Genomic DNA, 25334 nt, shown 5'->3' on the forward strand with positions numbered 1-25334 from the left:
AACATTGAAATAGCTCGACAAATGCTTAACATGAAAATTTTAAGATATAATCTTTGGTTAATATTACTTTAATTTGGTTGAAAACACATAAGAGAAATAACATGAACCCAATTGACACCAAAATTTAACATGGAACCCAATTTGGGAAAAACTACCAATTGCAACTAGTTACTGATTTTCACTCTTATGAAGTGAACCTTGTTAGGAGCCAACCCTGTTAAAGGTTACAAAACACACTATTATGTGTGACCCTGTTAGAAGATTTAATTACCCTGATAAGAGTGGCCTTGTTAGAGGTCTTTAGACAATTCAATAGAAATGTCACCTTGTTAGAGGAATTACAAATAGCTATTAAGCCAACTCTATTAAGCGATTTCGATCACTACTACAATGGATAGAGAGTAACAATGAGATGACCTAATTTTTGATGCAACTAAATTGTTAATTATAGATCTCAATTTTGGCTTGTATACTTGATACTTCTTGATTAAATATATCTTTGCATCTTAACAAGGATATTTTGCTTATCCTTCTAATTCACTTTCTTTTAGCATCATCAAATCTTCAATTATGTTCCACACATTCAATCCTCAACTTGAACTTGTATTTATATCTTATATATTGTCAAGTCAACTTGAATATAACTTAGAATAATTAATATTCATCTTCTCAGTTGGCTAGAACCAATAGACAATTCAATTGAACCTAATATGCCAAAACAAGAAAATCCTTCGTTAGCTGACCCTGCAAAGTAGATACTAACTCAAAGTGATTTTTCTATGTTAACCAAGTGAACTCAATTAACACTGCATATTCAAAAAGTTCCTTTGGTAATTGAGTAATCTTGGTTAACACTAGTTCCATCCAATATTTCCTTTGTTAACCAAGTGAGCTTGGTTATCACTTAACTTGAACAAACTTTCCTTTGTTGCCCAAGTGAACTTGATAAACACTGTCTTTTGAACTAGGCAATGTTTGAAATGCTCAAAAAACATAAAAAATTGTACAATCTCCTAAGGGATGTCATGCTAACAATTTTTTAACATGACATTTTATAGAAATATATTTTTTTTGGTATGCATCACTGGATTTTTTGATATATTAATTGCACTGGTGTTATCATAATATATAACCACTAGATCCTTGATCTCTATCCTCATACCACCAATAATTTTTTGAACCAAATAACTTTAGAATAATTAACTGCTACTGCCACATATTCTATCTCTGTTGTGGACTAACAAATACAATTATGTTTCTTGCTTGTCCAAGACACTAGTCTTTTATCAAGAAAGAATGCTTCACCACTGGTGCTCTTTCTATCATCAATACTTCCTACCCAATCAACATCCATGAATACTTTTAAATCCCAATTGCCTCCTATTTTGAACCATAAACCATAGTCTCCAACACCTTTTAGATATCTTATGATTCTTTTGATTGCCATCATGTGATTTTCTTTGGGATTTGCTAAGAATCTTGTCACCATATTGACTACTAATGTAATATCAAGCCTTGTATGCACTACATACTACAATTTTCTAATCATTGATCTATATGTGGTTTGATCTACCTCCTTGGAATCATCATTTTTGGAAAGCTTATGTCTATCAGACATAGGAGTTCCAACTAGTCTTGAGTCTTCTATTCCAAATTTCTTTAGTGTCTCCTTAATATATTTAGATTGAGTAATGTAGATACCATCTTTCTTCTCCACTAAAAAGTCCTCTCAAAACCTACTATCGAACCTCTAACCATTAATGGGAAGTGAAAACAAGTACATTGTCTTCCACTCTTGTACCCTCTCATATATAGGAGGTTGGCCAAGAGTGAGGCAAGGAAAAATGAATATGATATCCATTTTTGTCACTTTTGAAAAGTGATCCTTTTTGAGGGTCATAAATGTGACACTGACATCCTAATGGCCTTAAATTAACTCTAACTCATATTACACCCATTAGGCTACTTAATATTGACTCAAATGACACCTTAAGATCACTTTCACTTTTAACCCCTCAAAAGTCCACTTAAAGTTCACATACAAGTTCATCTTGATGGGACCTCATATAAAGATGTTAATCAATAAGGATTACCCTAGATAGCTTAATAGGTCTAACCCTATGTTAGGTATCTCTTGCCAAGCCCTACATGGACATGTCACTGCCATATTAACAATATAAGTGTTAAGTGACACTACAAAATACATTTCACAATACAAGTGACATGTCTAATTTACATAATGCAATTAATCTAATAATAATCATCCAAATTATGTTTACAAATAAAATACATCACATTGAGGTCTTAATCTCTTCTTTAGATCAAATCTTAGTCATAGTTTTCACATAGGTTTAACATTCATTCTTTGATTTAATTCTATCATTTATTTCCTACATACTAAATCTGAGTATCAATAGTACACACACACACACACACACACACACACACCCACCTAAATTCAAAGTACCCTTTCCTTTTGAAGTGCCTTCTTTTGATAAAGTGATGGATAAATTTGTTATGAAACATATACATATACATATATATTCATTCATTCATACATACATACATACATATATATATATATGTGTGTGTGTATGTATATGTATACACACACACACACACACACACACATATATACCCACATACATATATATATACACACACACACACACATACACACAAACATATATATACCCACACACACACACACACACACACACACACATACATACAGACATATATACATCCATAGAAAATAATACAACATAATATAAAGTCAACATTGGCATATATAATCGATAATTAAATAATCTTCTATTTTCAAAGAAATGTTCATAGTCCAATTCTTATATCAAGCACTTGTAGAATTCAAACATCATGAAATATTTATCAATATCAAAATTGACTTTAAAACATAAGTCTTATGACATTCTAAATCTAACCATGATTCAACTAAAATCATCAATTTAAACATCTAAACATATATACATTAAAGCATACATAATAGGTCATAATCCTTATCAACATAGTTGCTAAACCATAATAAGGAAAATCACCACACAATATCAACCAATATAAAATATCTCTACCTAATTAGTCTAAAATGTATCAAAATCTTGTATCATAAGAATATCATTCTGCAAAAGTATCCATTGTGCTATAATGGGTTGGGCTAGAACCTCCCATCAATAATATTTTACTTTCAAAGCAATATTTGTAACCTGATTATCCTACAAGGTACTTGAAAAATATCAAATGCTAGTCCATCAAAATGAGTTTCACTTCCAAAGCCAAATTCATGTGTAAGTTCCATTCCTACCATAGTTCAACTTTAGATCACATAGAAGAAACCAATAATTGTTGTTATCTAACTAACATCAATCTCAACATTAACACATAATTCACATATTTTAATATATGGAATATCAACATATATAGTTTACATTTAAAGCCCACATCTCTCATATTACTAATCAAATTCCCCTGTAACATGCATCTTATTACTATTTAAACATTATCCATTCACAACTCACCTAATAGATTAAATTGACACCTTCCTAAGGTGACTTCTAAAGAATATAGCATCAAATTTTCATCTTGGTCCCTCTTCCTTATAATATGAACTAATTTCCATCATCTAATAATTTGTGTAAAGATAATTGTTCATCTACATCACCAAAATATCCACTTAAGCTAACTATTCACAATACATACATAAATGGAAGAGGCACATCATTTGAGCCTATAACGTTGGAATGAATATTAATCAAATTAATTCTTACCACATCATTGATTGATAAATTTAGGTGGGATTTGATGAGAAATAGATGGGATTTTTTGATGGTGGGTAAGAATATAAACAATCATGAATGAATACACATTAAACAATGCTATTCCTTGTTGTACATGGATTTGATGTGGTATTTTGATTGCAAGATCTTTTCTCTCTCTTCTTTATATACACATAAATAAATGATAAAAATAAACTAGGGAGCTATACAATGGAAGGTTTTGTTGAGTTAGGGGATTTGAAGGGAAACTAAAAGTCATTAAATTTTGATTGATTGTATTATAACTTATGCCCCCACCTAGTTTTTCCATTCATTCAATGAATTAGGATTCAAGAGTTAATATATATTTTTTCTCTTTTTGTGCCCTTGTGATCTATGCCTTTATAGTGATCTTTTTTAGTGGAGAAGGAAGAAAGGGAAAAGGAAAAGGAAGGGTTTTGTATACACAATGTGGTACAAGTGGCTCACATACAACCAAATTAGTGACCAACAAGAGGTTAGGTTATTTAGTAGTAGCGGTAGTAGTTAAACAACTAACTATACCATACTATGCAATGATTGTAATAATGACTAGGTGTAGGCCTATTCATGCCCATCATGTGGTCATGTAGTAGGACATCTAAATAATCCTTTATCAATCTTAGCTACAACCTCACAAACTCCTTTCTATTCCTCTGTGACCTAATTTTTTAATCTAAATAATGGATTTAGTTAACTTTGGATACAATTATGATAAGGGTGATGCACAACTACCTCCCAGATTCACGTCCCATCTCATTGATGAAGATCTCATAACATGTATCTCATCAAAAAGTTTTGAGAAAATTGTTTCATTGGAAGGGCCCTTGCCAAAGTGCCATATACATTGTATCATAAGGTTTTTGAATATCTTTTTAGTACAAATAAGTCTTGGCCTTCTATTTAGAAGATGTAATTCCCATGTGAGAAAACTCTTATCTTCAATGTTAAAGTGTGACCTTTTGTATATCTTATCAACAAATTATGAGTTTAGTATCTTTATTATTGATATAACTATTGGAAACTAAGATTGAACTAATGGTGTACACTGTCAATATCAATATTTTTTCCTCTTGCATCAATTATCCTCCTCTTTCTGAAAGCATTGTGCTTATTTCCATATCAATATCTTTTTTAAGTTCTTGTAGAAATTGTGGCTCATTGGCCAATGTGACCTCTCTAATGCAAATTTTCTATAGTACTTCATGATTCTCATGTGGATTAATATGCAATGCTATCCTATTTTTTAATGGTGTTCATTGATATATGTGCTTTCATTGTTGATCTATGTTCACGAGTTCATGATTCTTCATGTTCGTAGTTTACTTGGTTTAAAAATAGATATTAAAAGAAAGATACAATGATATCGAGGGAAGAATTAGTTTTCTACAAATATACTCTTATTCTACCAAATTTTCTTGACCAAATGCTGGTCTTCTTTGTCTTGGAACATACCCTAATCGATATAACTCCTCTTCTCAAATACAAAAACCTTTAAAACTCAATAAAACACAATTACACTCCTTGATGCAATGGTCAAAATTTTGTATACTGAAACATCACTTCATAACTAATATTTCAATTTCCATATATAACTAGGTCTAAGATGATTAGTGTACATCCAACATCATTTTTCTTAGTTTGAGATGGTTATAGACCAAAATTTTGATAGTTCAATTTTTTCTTCTTCTTGTGGCCCATCAAGTCATGTCAAATAATATAAGTAAACAATAAAATAGGAAGAAAATTTCTATATTGTGATGTAACTTCAAATGAAGAGGTGATGGAAAATGTTAACACTTGACAAATTGTGGTCTAACTTGCAAAAATTTTAAGGGCCTAAAGATTATAAGAGTTGACATCAAAAACAAAAAGAAACATTGTAGCGACCATTGTCACATTGGAGTATATGTATCATGTAATGTTTAGTTAACATAAGATAATTGTAGTACATATGAAGAAACCTATAACTTCGCTTCATTTCTAAAGCTAAAAAGTTTGTTTTTTCTTGAAAGGTGGAACCATCAATGTTCAAACAAAAAACACATTCTCATAGATCATATAAAAAACATTTTTGGGGATCATGCATTTGATGAAGCCAAGCTCCTTGAGAGAGCTGGGTTGTATCTTAACCATTTGAGGGACCAATATAGTTCCAATTTGATGAATAACTTGAAGTGTAAGCACCCCCCTAGATTACATTTGATGAGTGGAAGAACCTAAATTTGGACATGAAGGAGAAAAAACTAAAGAGAAGATGATAAACATCACCAAATGATAGCTAAAGGTATGTGATATTATAAAGAATGTAATTATTTACTAATTAATATTTATATCTATATAATCCAACATATTTCAATTTTTTCATAGATTGACTAACACATCAAAAGAAACAAAAGAAAGATTAGAAAAGTAAGGGAAACACAAGCTCAAGTTTGGTGGTTATTTTTAACTTTGCCGCATGAGTTGTGAGTATTAGTAAATGAAATATCATATCAAAATATTTATTGATGGATTTTTTTGTTTTGATAAAAAATTAAAGAAAAATTCATGATGTTGGAAAAATTCTAGGGGTTTGAGTTCAACCAAGTGCTCGTAGACGAGGTTAAGAAAATTGCCTAGAAGGAAGGCTATGTAGGCATGGTTCTACAACTTCAAGAAGCGAGTGGTGTAGTGCCTACCCTTGTTCACATCTTTTCTAGACTTATTGTTTCTATTATTATCAGACTATGTAGACTAGTTTTATGTTGATGGTTTAGTGGTGTTGTTTTGACACTATCAGAGATTATGATAGGGATTCAGTTGATATATGATGAGATCATTTACACTAGTACATTTGACGCCAATTTTCGACCAAAATTTTTGACCATCTATTAAAATGTTTTAGATTGGTCAAAATATGCAAGGAAAAATATCTTTTTAAAAAAATCCATGCCCGTGTTGGTCGAATTTTCGACCAACACGGGCTTCATATGTTAAATTTTTTTAAAAAGTGGAAAAAACTCATTGTTGCTGAGGACGAAAATGGTGGAAGGGTTTCACAGGCTAGAGGAGGCAAAGGCGAAGGTTTTTGAGAAAGGGGCATCTATGTATAGGGGGTGCGTGGAGACAGGTGTGACAGTGGCGGTGTTAATGAAATCCTTGCAATCAATGTTGTCGTCTGCTAATGAGGAGGCCAAGTTAGGCCTGAAGATGAGAGTGGCGGCGTTGGTTAATGAGGATGGGGTGTTTTGATAATGCAGGATCTGTTAATTGCTGGTTTTGACATCACTAGTGCAACAATAGAATGGGCAATGGTAAAACTCATTCATAATCTAGATAAAATGGAAAAAGTCCAAGGGGAGTTAGAGGAGGTTGTAGGTCATAGTAGAAGAGTGGAGGAATCTGATATTGATCATCTACCTTACCTTCATGCAATGGTGAAAGAAGTACTTCGACTATATCCTCCTGGTCCTCTTTTGATCCCTCATAAAGCATCAAGATCTTGTGAAATAGGGGGTTTGCGATTGCGAGGGATCCTGTTGTGTTGGAAGGAGCCTTCCAAATTTATGCGAGAGAGGTTTTCAGAGGGAGAGGGAGCTACTGTGGACTTTAAGGGACAAGATTTTGAGCTTATACCATTTGGAGTAGGGAGAAGAATATGCCTAGGGCTTCCTTTGGCTGATAAGATGCTTCATTTAATTTTGGCTTCGCTTGTTCACTCCTTCGACTGGAGTCTTCCTAATGGAATGAGCACAAAGGAATTAGACATGGACTATATATTTAGAGTGGTATTGTGGAAGAGTCAGAATTTGGAAGCAATCCCACTACACCTACAACATCACTTGTATTAATTCTTCAATATTAAGGTAATTTCTTCAATACGTTGGATCACAAAGTCTAATATGATAATGCCGTTTAGAATGGAGGTGTCATAATAGATTTAGTAAGTTGACTGACTTTCCCTACAATAATTTTATTAGTGTCTAAGACTCTAAAGTATCAAGAAAAGTGACATCTGTGTACACAACATAGTGAACGAGGGCTACCATTTCTTTCTCAGGTGTCACACCTCTGTATCAAGATAGACATACCCATACAACGTAGACCCTTCCTGCACTCTACATGGCACTACTTCTGTGCATATCAATGAATTTGAATGCAATATTATAAATAATTTTTGCATGCAACTTCTTACCATTATATACTTATTTTTGTTTAAATTAATATGATCATAAACGAGTTTGAAATTTGTATGAGAAAGACTTTGAGATTTTTATATGGTTTTTGTAATGTAATATGGGTCTTATTCAATGTTATAGCACTTCTCTGAGTGTGTTTCATATTGTTTCAAGGAAATTCAAGGGAATTTGGATTTATTTGTAGCTACGAGTTCTTGTGCTTTGTCTTGATAATAAAACATGTAATTGGCACCGGATGGACATTCTAGATTATCTACTTTGAAACGTGAATTTGTTGACATATGGGGTGAAACCCTCTAATGTATCCTTGGCATGCACTGATAATAAATGGCATATTGTTATCCTGATGTTCAAGCCCACAAGTTACGTGGAGTAACAATGGTTGAATATCGAAGTCTCTGACAGAACCTTGGAGACATTACGACTCATTTATTGGATCTTTATTACTAACTCCTACTTAAGATCCATGTGGAAGGGTTTGGGTTTATCATTAGTCCATAAATATTGTCATGCATAAATGTTAAAATGCCAGTATCATTACTATTAACGAAATATATTTCCACCGGGTTTATAAAACTCTTTATAGAGTCATTTACCAAAAGCTCTCTATTAATAGGCTCTGAAAATACTCTATTAATAGACTTTAAAAATACTACATTTTCAATAATAAGCATTTATAACTGATATAGTACAAGGCTAAAAAATCCATTTATTTAGATTCTTTTTTTTTTAACACTGCTAACTCTTCAGAGCCCTTTATTCATCTAGCTCAATTGCAAATGTAATGCTCTGGAACACAAACATTTATGTGCTTTAATTCAATAGAGAGTGTTGTATGGGAGTGTTTCTAAATTTATTCAGGTCAATTGCAAATCAACAGCTCTGTGTCGATCTCCAGCTGCAACATCTACAGGAAAGATGGCTTTGATTTCATTCATGTCATCTGCTGTCAATTTTACCGAGAGAGAAGATATTATCATCGAGGTTCTTCATCTTGGTGGTTCCAGGAATGGGCACAACATCATTTCCCTAGTCTTGAACCCATGCAAGAGCAACCTGGCTTGGGCTGCACCCTTTTCTTAAACTGATCTTACTTAGCTTTAGTAATAGATCTTGGTTCCGCTCAAGATTCTCACCTTAAAACCTCGGATTCCCCTGTTTAACAGATCAATTATTATGATATGAAAAAATCAACAATGACAAAATCAAATCAAATTAATTTTCACCTTTATTGTCAGTCTTGTCATGTAGATTTTTGTTTAGATTTTACTTTTTTGTTCAGTCTCAATGTTTGAACTCAACATCAGATCATCTTTAAAATGGTACAATTATTAAATGGAAAAAAAAATCCTATCCTTTACCTTACGAAGTCATTATCTGTCACACTTTGAAGAAGTTTTCCTCCTGTGCTGAAGAAACCCATGCCTAAAGGATTGTACGGAATAATCCCAATCCCCAACTCCCTATGAATGGAATAAAATGAAATAAAATAAATATAAGTAAGCTTGTATTCCTTATCTAAGTTCAAATGGAACAAAGTTCAAAAAAAATCTTATTAAAAACTTCAACTTGTGGTATATACTGTGAACCCAATTCAAAAATATTTATTCTTAGTTCTCTGCAATCTATAAAGTAAACATTGAATCACTGACTATTGAGGTATTATATTGTCACAACGTTTACCTAGAGGTGGGAATAATTTGGGCCTCAGAATCCCTACTCCAGAGAGACCATTCAAGTTGCACAACAGTGATTGGATGCACTGCATGGGCCCTATGGATTGTTGAAGTAGAGGCTTCAAATAGACCCACATATTTTATATTTCCCTCTTCTACCAACTTCTTCAATTCACCCATCTGTATAAAAGGAAAACTGATTTGCTTGTTATCAAATTTCTTATGTTTTGCTAGGTGTCAGTAAAGAGCTAGAGGGATACAATCTTGCCCTCCAAAGCCATACAACCTTGATTATTAGACACATATTTTCTAGTGAAATTAGAGGTTTGAAATTTTGATTTTTATGTTTCTGAGACAAATTCATTGACTCATGTTACATTAGCTTCATAAGAACTCATCTCTCATGACAATAAGTTGGAGTAGTATTGCACTTAGTGACCTTCTGGAAAGGCTTAATGCTTCACCTTATGAGCATCATCTAAATGTAATGAGTACTACGTGTTCCATTCATTCTTATGAAAAATTATTTCTTGTGAACCACTCTTAAAATAACTTGTGTCAATGCGTTTCACTAGAAAACCACATAGTTGAATCCTTGTAGTAAAATCACAATTTGACTTGCTGTAGAAAATATTTCATACTTATCAATCTCAAGAATTGATATGTAAAATATATTTCTCACATCAAATCAAATTCAAGATTCAACTATGTAGTTTTTGGAGAAAAACCATTGCCCAAAATTTTATAAATAAGATTAAAATAAAAAACCTGTCACAGTAGTACAGATTTTGAATCTTAAAACTTACAACGCCATGACAAAATAGTATTTTGGTGCAAGGTTAAGGGTTTGGAATCCGAAGACTTATAGTAGCTTCTATGGGTACAGTAATATCCACCCTGTGCTGGTAATAAAGATCAATGTAGTCTATATCAAGCCTCTTGAGGCTTGCTTCACAGGCAGCCCTGACATATGCAGGATCTCCCTTCACACCAAATTCTCCATTACTCCAAGTCAATCCAAACTTAGTTACAATATGCATCTTCTCTCTGATACCTTTCAGAGCCTATTTAGGAAGGAACAATAAAAGCATTATGCACGGTGTTAGAACAATCAAGCTTAGAGAATTAATAGATTAAGAAATGGAAACAACACGAGCTGGAAACAAGATGTGCATCTTTTGATCAATCAATGGTTTTAACAAATGCATCTTTTGAGTAATATTGATCACTTTTCAGTAATGGGTTATATAGTTTTTAGCTATGTAAGGATTTGGTACAGTTGATGCTTCCGCAGCTCATAATTATGTTATAATGTTGAATTACTTTTCAGAATAGTCTTCTAGTGTAGGCTGGAAAAGAAACGTTAGAACTTAAGTATAAACACACAAGAGAGCTTGTTAGGTTTTTTTACATGAATGATCCAATGTTTTCCAAGATGACACAAAATAAAATAGCATGTATGGTAGAACCATTTTTTAAATTGTAAAGTGAAGCTTCTTGACACCTAACATATAGAAACTGTTATCCAAATTTGCTCATCTACATCACCACTTATCAGTTACAACATTAATCTTAAACTATATCATAGCAGTAACTGGGAGCCAGGCATGCTCAGATCAACATGTATGGTAGTCACAATCAAACATGGATTTGAAGAATTTTTAAGGAAATGAAAGCATTTCATTTTATTAATGCTGCCTATCCAAGAACCTTGAATGGCACAAAGAAATCTTACTCCTTTTGTCATATATTCTATCTTGGCTATATTTATAAGATGTGTCTGTATAATCTTTTGTCTAAAATGAGAAGTCATACAAAATATTTGGAAATACCTTCATCTCTGAGTTACAAGGCATAGAATCATGCTAAATTGCTTTAATCCACCTTAGGTTTAGATTTCTTGATTATGCTTTGCAAATATTGATACACTGCTATCCTCTTTTGTAAATCCAATTTGACATTATTTGATTGGTAGTTGCTCTGTATTATGCATTAATGGTAGTCCATGTTTGGAGAATGTAATCCCATCTTTGTTATATGAATAGAGTTCGCATAAGAGATGTTGGTATGGTTTTTATAAACTAGGTTAACAGCTCTGTCTTCTAAGTTCTTTCTTATAAATGGACATTTGGATATGGCGATAGTAATGAAGGGTCTATATTGGTCAATATGATTGTGTTGGAACAGACAAGCAAAGGAAGTAATCAAAATAATTAAGAAACACATTGCCAATAAGAATCCTAAGATCCAAATTCTTTCTTTGACGGTTAGTATTGAATAATATTATAAATTTCTATATACATTTTGATTTATTTTAAGTTATCATTACTGAGATATTTGGTTGAATTCTGAGTGCAAAAAATTTACTATAGTAAGAATTCATTTATGATTGACTTTGATGGATAACTTTGATTTAATATTTGCCTGGTTATTTTTGTAGCTATTAGAGACACTTACAAAAAATTGTGGTGATACTGTTCACTTGCAAGTTTCTGAGAGAGATGTGCTACATGAAATGGTCAAGATAGTAAAGAAAAAGGTCTGTAAAAAAAGCTTTTGTGTAACTTGCACATGTTTTTCTGGGTTGTAGCTTAAACAATTTTTGGTTTGTGCTCTTAGTGCATATTTTCAGCAGTCCTTTATGTGGGTTTTATTTGTATTTTATTTTGTAGCCTGATTTAAATGTTAGAGAAAAGATCTTGGTCCTACTAGATACATGGCAGGAAGCTTTTGGGGGGTCAAATGGAAGATATCCACAATATTATTCTGCATACCACGAGTTACAGGTAAGGAAAAAAATAAAATTAATCTTAAGGATGTTCAAAAAATCTCATGTTTTTCAAGGGCAGGTTGAATATATTTGACTGACTCTGCCAAATGGCAGGGTAAAACATTGACCTTGAGATTGACCCTCATTTTTGTTACCTAGATTTGCTTTCTAGCTCGCATACTTTAAATGCCATTTGGAAGTAGTGTATATTGTTAAACTATTCCAGGATGCAGTGTAGCAGTGATGTTGGCATAATGACATTAGTTAGTAATTAATTTCATGCTGCATGTTCTTAGTTTGAAGTTTTATTTGTCATTTTAGAGCCTAGTGGCTCTAGGGCCTTGAGTATGGTAACCTGAGAGAGTGCATGAATTGTTTGTTATTGCATGAATTGTTTGTTATTGCATATTAAAATGTGATTTCTTGCCTTAGTTTGCTACATTTGTAGATGCTTTAAGGCTTTCCAGAAAACAACAATAATTGTGTTACGGTTGCTCAAGTATCTTCTGTAGTCACTCCTCAAAGATCTATTTTAAGTTTTTATCTTAACCAATGGAAGGCATCAACTCCTTATGGAAATTTCCTTTTAGGTGCCTACCAAAAATGGTATGATTCTTCAGAATGATGGGGCTCCTGCACAAGCAGAATAATGATCTCTTTATGGGATATATTGGATTTTTCCCAAAAATAACAAGTCCCACAACACAAGTTATTTATAAATAGTATTCTATATATAAAATACGTAATTGCAATTCAATTTAGAGAAAATTGTATCAAGGATTTATGATCATTATACAAATGATATTGAAAACAGAACACCCTAAATTCACTTGTATCCATTTCACTGCATACTTCTAATAGCTGACCATATTAGGAATTCGGTGGAAAAGCTTGATAGGATGCTGGGAGAGTTGAGACTATCCTCCTCAATTAAACTCAAGGGCACATAATGAGTGTTCAAGTCATATGGCCCCTTGGGCCATGAGAATGGCAGGACATCTATCATCTTGTAGTTGTTGTAGATGGCATGGTTACTCTCGTTGATGTTATTTCTTTGTTGATAAATATATGTATTGCATTTTCCTTGGTTTGTTAAATGGGAAGTAATCTAAGGGGAGAACACTTCGTTATGTTTCCAAGTAAGTATTTTTATAAATATAAAATGATAGCATTATTTAGACTTTCACAATACACCAAATTTTTCTTTGCTTCAAGCGACTTAGAGGGGTGACTTGGTGAGCTGACTCGGCGAGCCGACATGGCGAGCAGACTTGGTGAGCGAACTTAAAGAGTTAAGCCATCTCACAAATTTCAAAAGAAAATGTTGACAATTAATCGAACAATAAGATGCTGCTCTAACTAAGTGCAAAGAAAAGAAGGTTATTCACGATATTCAAAGAATGACTTTGATGAGAAAAATGAGTGCAAATATACGAATCTGAAGAACATAGAGTAAATCATACAGGCCTCTAGAAATTCAAGAAATAATATAGCTCACAATTAATATTTTATATCTTCTATACATGCTAGGCTGGAATGCTTTTTCCTTTATGGAATTGTTTTTGGGCTTCTACATGCTTTTTGGTCTATGAAACCTTGCTTTGTCAAGCCTGCCCGGGATGTACGAAGTTTTACCACAATTGGAAGAGAGATTTCTTGGTAGTGGGCCAAAAAGACAAGGATAATAAAATGTGTATCATCTAATATCTCACTGCGAAACTGACTTCAACAGATTGCTGATATTCTGATTAAGAAGAAGCTAAACAAGGAAACATTAAACTGACAGAAGAAGCAATCCTTGAACTCTGCAAATGTTTTGAAGATTAAACCATGTATATTCAGTGTGATGAGAATCAGATTTGATATTATTGGTGTCAACACATATTGCTTATAGGAAATGGTTCTTCTATCAGAACTAATGGTCTTACTATTAGACAAAGGCCATCAAGGAGATGGGTTGCAGAGATAGAAGACAACATTCAAAAGATCAGTTTGTTGGGCACCTTTGACACTGCAAAGGATGAAGCAGCCTACCTTTTGAGGGGCAAAGAGATTGCCAAGATGCTCCTCCTCAGGTTCAAGGATGCCCATGCCAGAAACAAGACTATCAACTCTAATTCAAGTCCCAATTTTCTCTCTGATTCTGAGCCAAATTGTCTTAGGAATCATTTCATACAGTCAAAAGTCAAGCTGGGAACATAGTATCTCAGCTCTAATGCCCATGTCCAAAATGCTAAACTTACCTTCAGAGAAGTCCTCTTGCATTGGAAGTAGGATTTCCAGCCTGAAAAATGTGCACATTACTCCAAGTAAGTCCATAGGTGAGGGGAATTTCGAAGGTAAAGACAATGACTCAATTGGTTTTTCTCACAACTCTATACAACAGAGACATAGTAATGGTGAAAGACAATGGCTGTAAACGTTAGTGAACCATAATTTGGTAAACTTTTAGTTTTCCATCCCTTGTCTCTCTTCTATTTAAAAATGTTCTTTTTTTTGGTAAACTTTTAGTTTTCCATCACCTTGCCGATTAGGATCCGCCTTGTAGATTTGAGGCAACATGTTTGGATTGGATCTAGTTTAGGTCCTTGTTTACGAGTTTTGTGCCCAAATTTGGGTCTTATTTCATGTGGCTAAGGCCTATATGTTTCATGTTTTGGGCCGAGGCCCACATGTTACCCTTTTGAGGTTAGATCTGTCTCAAACTTAGCTTGGTATATGTTCACAAATTCACACCCTATATGCTAAAGCCCTAGCCACTTGGATCTAGGCCTAATTAGGCTTGTATGTTAGCTATTGGGGCCTAATCAAGCCCATTCTACATTGAATTATGGACTTGTCTAATTAGATCAGGTCCATTCATTAGACCCAGAGGCTGTTTAAATAATTTTTAGGCTCCAATCTCGAGTTTTGAGCTTTATGTTTCATCGTAGGCCTGATTATAGGCATCATTATATCTAGTTTAAGCTTGATTTGGTCATATAAGGCCCATGTGTTTCATTACAAAGGGCTTGCTGATTGGTTGATATTATATGGGTCTTTAGGAACGTGCCAACACTCCCATAGGAATCTGGCACCTGAGAGGAATCAGTCATGGAGAAAAGAGAAGAGTGAGCATTGCCTTAGAAATTCCTATGAGCTAGTATAATAATATGGTTCATTGGTTCAATAGATCTCAAAGTTTGTCATTTTTTCACTTAATAATTATCATAACATAATTATTGTTCCTCCATATTGGTATCAGTTATGAGTGTTGCATGCTTATTATTGCTCAGTCATATGTTGATTGATGTCCTCTTGATTATTTATATTTATTGATACAACTTCTCCTGATTTGTGTATCATCCTGTTACATAGTAATCATGGACCATCATTGGATATACATATGATCATTGATCAATTATCACTTGGTTTTTGGTCTTCATAGTAGCTATCATACTTATCAACACTTGGGAACCGGAATACCCATTATGGATTTCTCATTTGCTATTATGTATCACTCCATATTGATTTAGTAATTAGTTCATTAACCAAATCACTTCTTCTCATGATGTTGATGTGTATTGACTGCTCTTCAACTTCTTCCATGTATGATGCAGATTGATATCTTAGCTACTAGTGAAAATAGTTCTAAATGACGATTTATCCATAGTTGTGATTCTCTAATATGAGTACTTTCCTTCATCTAGGAATGATTGCTCAATACTAGATGTCACGCTGAGGATCCTTCACCATTTGATCATGGATAATCTTGTGATGGTTATTGCTTTACAATTTATATGATGACTAGTTTGAAGATGTCATGCTGACTGTCCCTTTGAATGGTTTACCCATACAACATAAAGTGTTTGATGCTGATGAAAGCCTATATATGAAATACTTGAGCTCCTCCTTTCCTCTTGTTGGTAGTTATAATGAGTTTTATGCATCCATAAAAAAAATCCACATCAACCTCTGATTAAAGACAACACAATTTACAGTTTAGAAACTATCATGTATATGCCTATTGCTTGATGAAGATAAATACTGACTTAATTCCTTTATTTTGTCATCTCCTATGCTGCATCTTCTCAGCGTGAAAAAAAAAGGTTGTGATGTGTTTGACTATTTTTCATCTAGCAGTGCTAATGTATGTAACTTGATATCTTTCTTTTTTGATTTGTTTAATTTTGTAACAATATCAACTAGTTCCTGTTGTATTTAGATTGGTGGAGGTTCTTACTCATCTTTGTATTCAAGTTGTGGCATGGGTGGTGGATACTTAGGTGGTCGTGGCTCATCCTATTATTAAATTGTAAGTATAATTGTCAGATTTTTTACTATAAAATTTTAGTCTCTAATAGTAAAGTCTAATCTTTTGTTTGTGAGACCTTATTGTGGTTTGAGTAGTAGACTACAAAGTTGTCTTAGTATGATGTCTCTTTAACACATCTCTATGGCATACAGGTATGTGATCATGAGGCTGCCATATCCTGGAATAGAATCAAGCTCTAAGAGGCATAACTTAATTTTTTAAAGGCAACATTCTTTTTATATGAGAAGAGGCTCTTGTAGCTTGAGGTGGTTGAATGAGAATCGAAGTGCAAAAATATTATACAAGCTACTAGTTGGTAGCTTGAGACATTTTCATCGAATGACTCTTGTAGATAAAGGATGATGAGCTTGCATATTTTGTCAATGCTTTTGACATCAACTGGAAGACATTTTTTTGCCGCAAGTAACTTAGGTATCTAACTAAAATAATAAGATAGCTCAATATAAGCATAACTATATTGAAATACAGTATAGGATGCCCATGTAGAGTTTTGACCTTTATAGTTAAGAAGCTTAATGTAAAAAATTAAAAATCTCTGCCTATGTACATGCCATGTATCTTAGTTCAAGATAACTACCTTGTAAATGTTTTAGTTAATTTGATAAATTTATTAATGGACCAGGTACCTTGACTATGGTCTGTGCAACTTCATTAATATTATAATATATCTTAGCCAAAGTGATAAACAAAAACTGTGGAGATGATATACAAAACCTTAGTTTGAATGTGAGATGGACAAACAGATTCCCCTTTAGTCTGCCCTATGGAACTATTGTCAATTATCAACCATACAAATCTTTTTATCTCTTAGTTGCTACCTTTTAGAAGGAATTCAACTTAGGTAATGAAGGTCACTGAGTTTGAATGTGAGATGAGACACAAACTCATGTACTATTAGGAATATCCATTCATATGGAGCTCAGATGACTTTTCAACAATGTGCCAATTTATTTCTCATAGTTTCTTTACAATAAAATTGTAGTAGCTCTACGCTTTACAGTCTGCATTCTTAAAACAAACTTATGTAATGTGGTAAAAAACATTTGTGCTGGTTTTCTATTAATTATTTAATGAAAATGCTAGGAATGGTTTTTTCCTTCTGTAAGGTTGATTGATCATGATGCGTCTTAATTTATCTAACAAGAAACAAATTAAATACTAAGGCAAAGCTAATGTTTAGTTTATTCATGTTCTTTGTAATTAGGATACAATGGCCAGGTGACTAGTTGATCCAGAGGAGGAGTTGAGGTTGATGTCTCAGGAAGTATGTGGTTATGTGGAAGCTGTTCTGAATAGTCTTGCTGCAAATGTACCCAAAGTAAGAACCTTAGAACATCCTTGCATTAAAGCACTACAGAAATAGGCATTCTTCTGTATGGTTCTCATGAGTATTAACTTGTCCTTCAATGATTGACAGGTTGTGGTGCTCTGCCAAGTTGAGAAAGCCCAAGAGGAAATGCTGATTCAACTTTATAGCTCTGTCAGGTGAAGGTTAATTACATGTGGCTAATATGGCCATGGTACTAGTTATATTTGTTTTCTATGTTCCTCATATATTATTTTTCAATTCTACTTCAAACAACTCTCAGAGTATAGCAAAGATTGAAGAACTTCTCCAAGAAGATCAGAATGCAAAAAGGAAACGTGAGAGATTCAAAAAATAGGCATCTTTATTGCCAAGACTTACTCATCAATTAAGTATCCATGATGTTCGAGCAACAAGTGATAATTTTTCTTCAAATGGAGGTACTTGATATATTAGTTTTTGTTAAGTGAAATGTTTGTTTTCATAGTAATTGAATAATATATTTAATTTCTTATAATGTTTATATCTATATACAACTTCATATAAAGGGAGAATTGTTACAGTAGATCTGTAACCTCCGTTATGTTTAGAAGCTTCATATTTGCTTAATGTTCTTTATAATAGTATTTTATTGTGAAGATATATGCTGTTCATTTTTGTTGTCAAACAGAATTGCACTTGCATTTTAATATATGTTTTTAATGAATATTCAATCACAATAACTCAAAACCAAAACGATAAGAAAAATTATAGCAAATATTGAGAGGGATCATCACATTTGAGGAACCATCCATGTAGAGAAAAATATATTGAGATTATTTTGTTTGTTAGTGATGTCATTTTTCTCTACTCCTAGCTACATTCTGCAACTAAAAATAGATGAAGCAAAGGAATATTCTGTACAGATATGATCTAAGAAAACCAACATATACTTTCTAAGCCTACAATAGTATCATTGGCTCAAAATTTTTAAATAACCATTTCTTTGCAAGGGCTGGCACAAGCTATATGCCTAAGGTGCATCAAATTGTTTGAATAGAGTTTGTCTCAAAGACAATACCTCTAACATTTACTTGACTTCTCTGACACTTAGCATAAAGAATAGGAGTCCCCATCTGGACATAACTTTTTAGGTAGATAATTAGACCAAATTCTTGTCTCTTAGCCCAAACATTCCTAGAATCATGAAGACCTCATAGGAGGTTCAATTAATTGCACCAATCCGCAGAGGGTAGTCAAGCATACATGTAATCAGGAGTAACTTGAAAGAGTTTCTTACCACCAACCCATTTAATATTCTTCTACAAGCCAAAATTGCAATGTATTCTTGTATAAAAATATTTGATTAGTTAACACAATTGCACACATGCCTAGATAAGTCCCCAACCTTATTTTTGCAAAGAGTTTGAGTTTGTTGGAAAGCTTGTGATTTGTTGGGTATTTGAGCAAGTATTCTCACAATTTGATGGTCCAATTGATATGGGTTCCCCTATTACGATTTCATGGTCAAGCCTTCATAAGAAATATCAAAATGAGTTTTGTCTCTTTCTTATCAAATTTTATATTTGATATCAGTGTTCCTTCCCACAGAATTACCACTTGTGTTGGGGATGCTGCTATGTTGCTTGCTATATGGCACATGCCATACATATTGATAGCAAACTTTTTGAAATCTAGTTTACTTTTCATGGGGTACTCAGATATGTTATTTTGCAGATTTTGCCTAATATTTCAGTTCTTCTCAATTTGTATACTGGCTATTTTCCTGCCCACGAATCTTGTCTCAGGGCAATTAAGCTTTTAGAGTATATGGTGACTAGATGCATTTGGCATCTTGACAAATTGATTCATGACCACTATCATTTGATACCTATCTTGTTGGTATTTTTTGTGTGAAAGAAATATATAGTGCTGTAATAGTCATTATTTTTACTCCAAAATCAAGTTATGGATGTCATATTAGGTTTTGTTGGAGGAAGGCTTGGGGTTGGACTTAGTTAACTACCTTGCCATAATTATTGGTCCTTTTTAAATTTAATTTGAACATCACTACTTATGGCCATTGATGTTACCTTGATGTGGGAAACAATGAAAATCAGAGCTATGTCTATGTTTAAGGAGTCAAAATTGAGAATGTAAAGAGTTTGTGAAGGGAAAAATGTCTAATTATTGAGGGCAAAGTCAGGTTCTCATCAAATAATATAATTGCCCCAATTTTGATTTGTAAAGGATCTTGATAGCATTTCCTGAAGTCTCAGAAAAGCAAATTGTTAGTTGGGGAAAATCTATTCAGTCATCCATCTTATCTTTCTGGACCAAGTCTCTCAGTAATAAATTGTAGTGCCATTTAAAGATTTACAAGTTTATCAGAGAGGCTTCAAAGTAGTTTCAATTAAATATGCAATTTTTCTTTAGTGTTGATTGAATCCAAGAAATTATATTTTTATGTTCTTGTTGCATATGGTGTAGAGCTTGTTGACATCTTATATTGGGTGTAGAAGATAATGGTCCTGCTGCAAAATATGCTAAATGTATAAGTTTTGACTCAAACCCTCCTCGCAGTTGAATCCTGATAAATTAACATAATTTGATACACTGGAAACAATACTCATATGGGACTTAAAGTTACAATATCCATAAAGATAGAGGTTTCACACATCACATATCCTTTTGTTATTCATTGATTACACGATCAATAAAGTTAACTAAAATCTCTACATTTCATGTTATATCCATTTGCAGCATGTGCCTCATGGCTATGTTTTTGTGATGGACAATAACCGGAACAACAACTGTGACTCTCATGTTTGGTAAGTAGAGTGGAAGCTTAAGTTTCTAATAGACTGTGTGCCACCTATATTTGTATATCTAACTTTTAAATGGACTGACTCTGATTTTGTCTTATTTTAAAACAGGGGATCTCTTCCTGTCAAGAACATTCTAGGAAGATATGTAATGTGTTATTTGTGATTGTCACAATTGGGATCCGACATATACAGACATCATTAGAAATTTAGAGGCACGAGATTTGCCAGGATGTTACTTGACAATAGCTTTTATGACAACGTGAATTTCTTTTTGTGGAGAAAATCCTAGTAGTAGTCATGCATCATATGCAACCTTCAAATATTGGCAGGGACCCTGGTGGATAGAAAACTAGTGGTTGTGAGTATGTGTCATTGGAGTATCAATTCCTGACTGGGGTAAAGCTTCTTAGGAAAATGCTGTCTATAGTAAAATGAGCAACTGCAGACTCTGCAGACTCACTTCTCAGTCACATAATTTGGTGGTTGTAATTTCCTTATGTTTCTGATTATGAGATACTACTTGAATTCTTCACAATTCAATGAATATAGAAATAGTTTCTTCTATTAAAGTAATATTTGAAAGATTCTTAATTCCAAATGCATATACAGTATGGTTCAGATCAAAATAATTATGATTGCATAACAATCAAGATGATATATATTTTCTATTTCTGATATACAAGAAATTACATGCAATGACTGAGGAAATTCTCAGTACCTTGTACTGTTCGTTGTGTCTGATATACAAGTAAGAATTTGCAAATATGTAGGCCATCTCTGATATAACTTTATATTTATGCTCTAAATAATGTGATAAGTTTTCTGATATGACAATATAAATATACTCAAAGATGATGCCGTTTCTGATGGTAGACTTTATATGCCTGCACTAAATGGGTGCAAAAGGCAATATGCTCTCTTACAGAGTGATCATTGTGAGATACAAAATATAATAAGTTCTTCCAATCATCCTGAGTTGAATGATAGAACTATCTTTTTACAGCTTTCATTAGAAATGATTAGTCATGTCGTAAATGACGTGAGTTATCTCTCTTTTTAGTCACACCCTTTCATAATAATCTATAATCACTTCTCTTATGATCCAGATTGGTTTGTTCACAATAAGCACTGGGTGGGGGTGACTTGGTGAGCTGACCTAGGAGGTCTATGGTGAATTTTCCAATAATTAAGTTTAACAAATAGATTTAATTAATAAATTATTTATTTGAGAAAATTAATAAAATATCATGATCTTTGATATTTTGATTGTAATTAATTAAATGTGAATTATTGGGGAAAAGGAATTAAATAAAAGAAAACTAGAAATTAAAATTAATAATAATTATAAAATAATAATAAAGTAATAAATAAAATAATAATAATAAAAGTTATAAAAATTAAAATGAAAGTTATAAAATTTAAATAGAAATTATTTAAAAAGTAAATTGGAGTATAAGCTTGCATGGGAATTAACATGTGTCAACAACACGGGGGTTAGTGCATCAATTAAGCACAAGGTGTCTACAACTCTATGACTCATCAAAAAGGTTGGAAAAGACCCATGCTTAGTTGGTGACACCTTTCAGCGGTTTCAAGAAGCATTTCAAAGGTTTCTTGAGAGCTCTTTATATTCAGGCATTCATAGAAGCTTAGGGAGAGGGTGGAGAGCAATTGGAGCATTGGAGGACTCAAGAACTCTGAAGAAGGGAGCTTGCTTTGCGGGTTTTCTGAGGAAGAGCGAATTAGCATCAGAATTCGGGTAGATTCTTGTGATTTTTCTTATGCTATTTCCGCATCATGCATTCCTATCTTCTTTGTGTCTTCCATATGTCTTCTGAGGAATTTCATATTTTTATTGTATGCATTTTCAATTTGGGCAATTAAATTTATTTGAGAATTTTATATGCATGGATTTAAAAAAAAAGAGAAAATGGGGCTAGGGTTGAGATTCATAGCCAAACCCATTAGATTAATTGTTGGAAATTTTGGAGATCAAAGATCTATGGAGGAATTCTGAAAAATTGAAATTGTAATCATAAATTGTCAATTTGCTTATACATACATACATACATACATACATACATACATATATGCAATTATATATATATATATGTTCATATATTGTGATATTTTTAATTCTGTATATATATATATGTTTATATATATATATATATATATATATACACATATGTATATAAAATATATATATTTGTTAAAAAAAACCAATTACATACCGTGGGCGAAAACGTTTTAAGAAATGTTAAAACCAAATCGCAAAGTCAGTATGGAAATCGCGTAAGCAATTGTTAAAAAAAAATATATATATAAAAAACGTTGGGTGGGTAGGTACTTCGTACCCCACCCACTACAGGCCTGCGTGATTGCAGGGTACCTATGATCGCAGTGTACCTGCGGTGTGACACTTTAGTCGCCGCGCGATTTTAAATCGCATTGTGTTATATGTGTTGGTTTTAAATTATATTTGCAATGATTATTTCATATACAATTTGGATATGAATTTCGATTTAATTTTTTATAAGTTGCAATGTTATTAATTATTAAATGTTATTATATATCTATATATTTATGTATATATATATATATACATATATATAAGTATATATGTATATATTATTAATTATAAATGATTATTATAAAGTTCTCAATTAATGGATCACTTTTTTAATGAGTAAAATATTGCTATTAAGCTTGTCAATTATGAAGAGATATTAACAATTAATTTAATTAAACTTAGTTTTTAATTAAGATTAATTATTACAATATATAATCGAAGTTTTTGATTCATTGAGAATGTCAATCTTCAAACAATGTCATATAAATCAATTAGAAAATTGAGTCTGATGGAGAAACTTTTATCTATCAAACAAATACATGGGTTAGATAAAACGTGAAAATTCTCCACTTGATGTTAATTTGGGAATACGTAAACTGAGACTTTTGAATTCAAATTTGAAAACTTAGCAAAACCAAAACATGTGTTTACATTGTGTATTCTTTATGCTATTGTTTTGGGTTTTGGGTTGACTAGTGTTGACCAATATAGGACGTCTACCAGAGGCTTGGGGGTTATATGATTGTGATGCCATGATGATGATTTAATCTTGATCTTTATAACCCAACCTTGGTTATGTGATGGAATGCTCTGTGTATTGGATGTGAATACTAATTGTTATAGTTGAGATTCTTATTTATGAGACACTTGACTTAACCATTACTTTTGGTCATCAATCAGTTATCCTTGGTTATTCTCTAGTCGCCATGATGGGACTGAAATGTGGATTTATTCTTGATGATGTCATGTTGTGACATGTTTGACTCAACCATTTTTGGAGTCTTCGATCAGTGTGTTTGAGATATATTGTTGGTAATTGAGAACCATTGGATACTTTTGATTATCAGTGATGCTTTAGTTGCCAATAAAGAGCTGTTGTGGTCATGATTTTCTATGGATGTTTGCTCATGGAGATTTGATGCTTTTATGCATATTTGATGATTTTATTATGGATTATTTTGTGATTTTGAGATTTATGATTCCATGAGCATTAGGGTAGGATATCTGCATGTAGTGACGGGAAGTGGCTTGCAATCGGGGCCGTGGCCCTAAGAGGCTGCTAGGGTAACTCATTGTAAGTTGGATTAATAAGTGATAACATTCACACCTAATACTAACTAAATGAACCTAAAAAGATAAGAGTTTTGGTTCTCGCCCATGCCTTGAGTGCTTGTATAGGCTAGGATGGGAGTAGTGAGAACACATGGTTGCGACCTTGCATTCCATAGTATGCCTTGTCAGTATGAGAGGATACTAGTGGCCACATGAGATTAGTATGGACCCGTGGAGTTTAGCTAACTGCCAGGGTAACTTGTACATGATAAATGCGATGACAATTTCTCGCTTGCATAGTAGGTTCCTACATGTCATTGTGTGCCTCTGGGAAGTAGATGTTAGTTTCGTGATTGGAACCTTTGAGTTAGTATACTTTTAGGATTCCTGGACTATAGAAATTTGTGCTATGTGTCATGGATAGCCTATTTGGGACTTGAGTTAATCTCCTCAGCATGGTGGGAGTGGACCACTTAGGTACCACGTGGTCGGGTGGTAGTGTATTTTCCACTCTTATCATTTGAGATTGATTGAGACATCGTGGCTGATGTGTCCTTCGTGATGGTGGATATGTATCCTTTCATTGATGATTAGCATATGTTAGATGATGTTATCTTATGCTGATATTTGCATGTTAGATTACTTTCTACATATGATGTTGTCTATGTTAGGAGTGACATTCCTACTATGTTAATACCGATGATCTCTTCGGTGATTTGGGATGTTACGTACAGAGGGATGGCTAGGGACCACGATGGTCTAATGATGCTATTAACGGTTGGGAGGAACTATGCACTTAGTTAGTTATGTTTGATCTGATGATGAATGTATATGTATTCTATGAT

The 25334-nt window shown here is 33.0% G+C and overlaps 2 pseudogenes; one reads left to right on the plus strand and one right to left on the minus strand.

Moving 5' to 3' along the window:
* The first annotated feature begins 7045 nt into the window (after positions 1-7045).
* Positions 7046-7642, plus strand: LOC149535543 (geraniol 8-hydroxylase pseudogene; annotated as a pseudogene).
* Positions 7643-8808: 1166 nt separating this feature from the next.
* The window catches only part of LOC149535544 (putative aldo-keto reductase 2), a 39076-nt pseudogene continuing 22550 nt past the window's right edge, over positions 8809-25334 (minus strand).

This window comes from Cupressus sempervirens, chromosome 10 (genome assembly GCF_028749045.1).
Source record: "Cupressus sempervirens isolate cs-2001-9-10 chromosome 10, ASM2874904v1, whole genome shotgun sequence".
Taxonomy (NCBI): Eukaryota; Viridiplantae; Streptophyta; class Pinopsida; order Cupressales; family Cupressaceae; genus Cupressus; species Cupressus sempervirens.